A 5451-nucleotide genomic window follows, 5' to 3' on the forward strand; every position below is an offset into this window, starting at 1 on the left:
ATTCAATTTATCTGTGCAAACTAAAAATTAACCTAAATCAGTTTTACCCGATATTTTAATATCCTTAAAATTAGAAAAAAATCCCTAAAATTACAAAGGGATATAAGTTCTCTTTTGTTGAAGAAATCTTAGACCATTAATTAATATAATATTTATTTAATTAATGTAATAATAATATTTTTGAACATATTGAATAACTCCAACTAAGTGCAAAATTGACAAAGTGTATTGTAGAATTCTTTTCTACTTACCATTCTCTTTCTCTCTCTATTCTTAGTTATCCGATATGAGATAAATAGTTTAAACGTGTATATATATTTCACACAAATATATTCAAGACAAGATTAAAAGAAATATCAGATTTCACACAAACTATTAAATCAATTAAATATTTATTATTCTTATTATTGTATAAGATTTTTTTACCTTTATTGCCATAATCCAATTATTTCTAAGAGTATTATAAAAGAAAAATATTACATATTCTTTTTTATAATAAAAAATATTAGGTAACTATTTTATATCTTAGAGAATCGTCTATAAGAAAAAGAAAGTGAAGGAAAATATTAATTAAATATTCTCATATACACCACTTTATCATTTATTATTTTTTCCATAGAAAGAACTAAAAAAAAATTAAATAACAGAATATTTATATGTAATATAATTTCAAAAATTTATATTGAAAAACTTATTCTACTTGAAAATTTATTTTTAAAAAATATATCAAATCAAATCATACAAACATAAAGAAAAAAGAGTATCAATAAAAAATACATTTTTTCTATGTTTATCTCTCTCCTAAATAAAATACTTTAAATTATATTCAAAATGAAATCAAATAAATAATAAATTCAAAAAATAAAATATAAAAATTTCAAATGTCTTATTTATCATATATATTTATTAAAAAATAAATTATATCCAATCAACTAATAAACTGTAATTTTTTAATTGGCCATCATTAAGAGTATTTTAGAACATTTTAAATTTCATTAAGGGTGATATAGGTAATCGCATTATTCCTCCTCATTCCCACTTTTATATATAATATAAATTATATATATAGTTAAATCTAATTCTTAAATTGTGTCTTTGCTATAAATGGAACAATTTAATTTCGTGCATTGCTATTTCTTTGGATTGCATAATTAGTAGCATCATAGAAGCAACTAGTTAAGTTAAGGAGTCAACATTTGTTTTGTTAGAATTTAAAAAAAAAAAAAAAAAAAAGAGAAAAATGTTAGTTTTTGACTTTTGTTACAAAATTACAATTATATCAAGCTAAACATACGTAGGTATCAGTTAGTTAATTTGAATTTTATTTCAAGTGACAAATCAAGTCTGACTTTAAAATTATTTTACAGACACACAGAAAAAAGAAGAGAAAAACAATAAAAAAAAAAGAAAAAAAAGAAAGAGAGGAAATTATAGCTTCAAAAATTGAAAACAGCTTTATTGTAGATGTTCCAAGTAGCGCATTTGATTCTGGTGCAACAGAAGAGATCTCTTCTTTCCACTTCGCATGCAAATGCACCATCTGCTTATTAATCATTTGATTTACCTAACAAATTCCAAAGTTCATCATAAAATAAAAATCTTGTTAATTAGATCTGAAGATAGATATTAAAACTTACCTTCAGAAAGCAATTCCGTTCACTAATTTCTTCTTCTTTTTCTTTGGTAAGATATGCAGGTGTTGTTGATACTTCTTTTGAGCCTTGGATGTCCTTCACCTTCAATCAGCTTCACCAACCAAGCAGGTTTTCTTGTTCTGAACACAAGATATCCCATTGCGAGACCAAACACTACTCCAAATGCATATCCCGTGAAAACAGATTTCCATCCAAATCCATTTTCATCAGAGTTTGAATCTTCTTCGCCTGATGGGCTCGTAACTTGTTGCCTTTCACCAGAATTACAAGCCTTTTGCAGTGGAAATCCACACAGTCTTGTGTTTCCTTCATACGAGCTATTATCAAATGTGTTGAACTGAGGGCCTGTAGGTATGGGTCCTTCAAGTTGATTATGCGAAACACGAAATACTTCGAGGGATGTCAAAGTTGCCAATTGGATCGGAATCCTTCCAGTAAGATTATTTGAAGAGAGGTCTAAAGTTTCCAGATTGGTCAAATTTCCTATTGATGGTTCAATATTGCCTGTGAGATGATTATGAGACATGTTAAGCTGCTTAAGTCCTTTAAGCTTTCCAACTGACTCGGGAATTTTTCCTGTGAAGTTATTACCTGACAAATTAATGTTTGTAAGAAGAGTTTGGATTTTCACCAACTCAATTTCCAATCCTTTCAATGTCAAGCTCACAGAATAATCATAAGAGCCATTTGGTGCTCCCATGTATGTCATATTCTGATCAACATTAATCATTGCATCGAAATTATTAAAATAATATGAAGGCAAAGGTCCGCTGAAATTGTTGTTGGAGAGGTCCAAAATCCGTAGCTTGGGAAACGGATAGTTGGCAATGGAGTGGCTTTTCACTAAACCATGGAGTCTATTGGATCGTAGCTGTAGAATCTGCAACTTTTGAAGAGTTTGTAGAAAAGAAGGGAATGTGTCCTCTATCTCATTGTTGCCCATATCTAAAATTTCCAAATCTTTACAATTGGAAATGGATGTTGGGATTTTCCCTTGCAGTTGGTTGCCATTGAAATTCAAATATCTCACGTTACTGCCTTTTGAAAATACTTGAGGGAGAACTCCATTAAAGTTGTTCATACCCAGATGTAATACTGAAAGGCTATTGCTGAAGTTTCCCAAACATTGTGGAATGGGACCACTGAAATTGTTACTCGACAGGTCAAGGATTTGGAGTGATTTTAACTCACAAAATGCAAAAGGAATTTCTCCTGTCAATTTCTCATTTGATGAAAGAATGAGACCCGTCAAGTCCACCTGATTGAAAATTGAGTTTGGAACTGTTATGGCTCAAATCAACATATTCTAATGTATTATTATATTTGAATTGACATACTTGACCAGTGAGCAAGTTATTAGACAACATCAAGTACACAAGGCTGGAGAGCCTGCAAATATCTGGAGGAATTGGGCCACTAAAATTATTGTATGAAAGGTCCAACTCATAGAGTTTGTCAAGTTTTCCAATTGAGGATGGAATTTGACCAGTGAAATTATTATCTCCAAGTTCCAATACAATGAGTTTGGATAAATTACCAAACAATTCAAGATTAGACCCTATAAAATTGCAACTATTGAGTTGCAGTACTTGCAACAACTTCAAATTCTTGAAGAATTCATTTTCTAAATAAATCGGAATTTTAGTCCAAGAAAGTGACAAGCGGCTGAGTGAGATACTCCAATTTGATATAAAAGTGGAGCTAGTGAGTCCTTCATTATATGTTAAATCAAGGACTTCAAGTTTTGGAAGCTGAATTATATTAATTGGAAATTTTCCTCTTAATCTAGAAAATGGAAGTCTGAGAGATGACAAAGAAGAAGATAAATTGATAAATGAATTAGGTGAAACCAAAGAGAGGTTTGTAAACCCCAAGTCCAACTCTTGCAACTTGGTAAAGTTTCGAACAAGCTTGTTAAAGCCAGTAGTTGTTTGTATTAAAAGACCGTTCCAGGAAAGATCAAGAGAAATCAAATTAGATAGTTGAGCGATTTCTAATGGAATTTGACCAACGAAATTATTATCCGATAGGTCCAACTCAGTGAGTTTTGATAAATTACCAAACAATGCAAGATTAGACCCTATGAAATTGCAACTTTCAAGTTGCAGTGATTCCAACAAATTTAGATTTTTGAAAAATTCATTTTCTAAATATACTGGAATTTCAGTCCAGAAAGAGACAAATGATAGAGTGAAAGACTCCAATTTGACATTGGAAAAGAGCTATTGAGGCCTTCATTGTACGCTAAGTCTAAGACTTTGAGATGCGGAAGCTGAATTATACTGTCTGGAAATTTCCCTCTCAACCCAGAAGATGACAGTCTGAGGGAGGACAAAGAAATAGATAAATTGATAAAGGAATTAGGAGAAACGAAAGAGAGGTCTACACCGCTCAGGTCCAATTCTTGCAACTTGGTTAAGTTTCGAATAAGCTTGTCAAAACTACCGGTTGTTTCTAATGTCAAACCAAAGTTAAGGGAAAGATAAAGAGAAACCAAATTGGATAGCTGACCGATTTCTGATGGAATTTGGCTATCAAAGTTTGAATGATTTAGATTAAGGTGTGTCAAGCTCAACAAATGGCCAATTTGAGATGGGATTTTGGAGCCTCTAAAATTATTGTAAGAGAGATCTAGTTTTTGAAGATGATGAAGAGCGAAAAGAGAATTATTAGAATGGAAGTTACCGTAAAGCATACTGTAAGAAAGGTTAAGCCCAATCACATAGCCAGTATTAAAGTCACAGCTAACACCATCCCAAAAGAAGCAACAATCCGTGCCCTCTTTCCATGAATCTATCTTGGGATAAGAATTAATAAAAGGATGATAACTCCCGCTAATGGAGAAGGAGTTTTTGAATTGGAGCAAGGCATTGCTTTGATCAAGCGGGCAAACTACATGTGAGAAAGGGGAATTTGTAATATTTGAAGAAAGAGATTGAAAATGGAAGCGAAATAGGAGGCAGAGAAATTGAAAATGCCACAGTAAGCAACCAAAACCCATGTTTTGTGTTCGCCAAATTTAATACTGATCAATTTCAGCATATATCACTCCCTATTTATAGACCACATGATTCCCTATTTGTTTGAATCATGATAATGTTCTCTCTCCTTTTTTTTAAATTATTTTAAACATTCGCTCTTTAATTTCTACCACTTAGTGAAATAGAAGGAGCCACTGTAATTCTATTCTATTTTTATTGTTATTATAAATTACACTATACTTTGTTTCATAATTTCTTTTAATAATTAGAATAATTTACTCTAATTATTTTTTAACAAAAGTGGATTATATAGATTGGTGGAGTTGAAATCTCATGATTAATGAAGAATAATTAAGAAATTTAAATTTTATCTTTTAGAAATTATGTTGGTTTCTGGTTCTGCACCATCGATCTTTTTCTCAAGGTTTTCATTTTTCTTTTTGAAGAATCCTCAAGGTTTTCAACAAAAAAAAAAAAAAAAAAAAAAAAAAAAAAGAATTTAGCATAATAAGCTAGACTAGTATTTTTCATATTTTTGAACACCTCATTATTAAAACAAAAATAAAATAAAAGTACATCCAAGGCAAGAACTTTTCAAGTCTTGCATGCATGCACTATATGGAAAAAACTTGTCACGTACGTGCATGAACTTATTTATAGACTAAGTAATGAAATTATGAATTTTTTAAAAATTATTTCGACTTTTTTTTTCTAAATATATAATCCGAAATACTCTCATTGCAATAAAAATGCTAAATTTTATTAGTTTAATTTATAAATGAAAACATAAACAGAGTCTAAACAAGTTTTTCCCT

At 30.3% G+C, this 5451-nt stretch overlaps 1 pseudogene across 1 annotated transcript; it reads right to left on the minus strand.

The window, feature by feature from the left end:
• Positions 1-1351: 1351 nt before the first annotated feature.
• LOC119370462 (receptor-like protein 9DC3) lies at positions 1352-4662 on the minus strand (annotated as a pseudogene). The gene is made up of 2 exons (XR_016321341.1): positions 1638-4662; positions 1352-1564 (listed from the first exon to the last, which is right to left on the minus strand). The product of XR_016321341.1 is annotated as a receptor-like protein 9DC3 (transcript).
• Between the last annotated feature and the right edge of the window lie 789 nt (positions 4663-5451).

This window comes from Jatropha curcas, chromosome 6 (assembly GCF_041381405.1).
Source record: "Jatropha curcas cultivar XTBG-Jc1 chromosome 6, XTBG_Jcur_1.0, whole genome shotgun sequence".
Classification (NCBI taxonomy): domain Eukaryota; kingdom Viridiplantae; phylum Streptophyta; class Magnoliopsida; order Malpighiales; family Euphorbiaceae; genus Jatropha; species Jatropha curcas.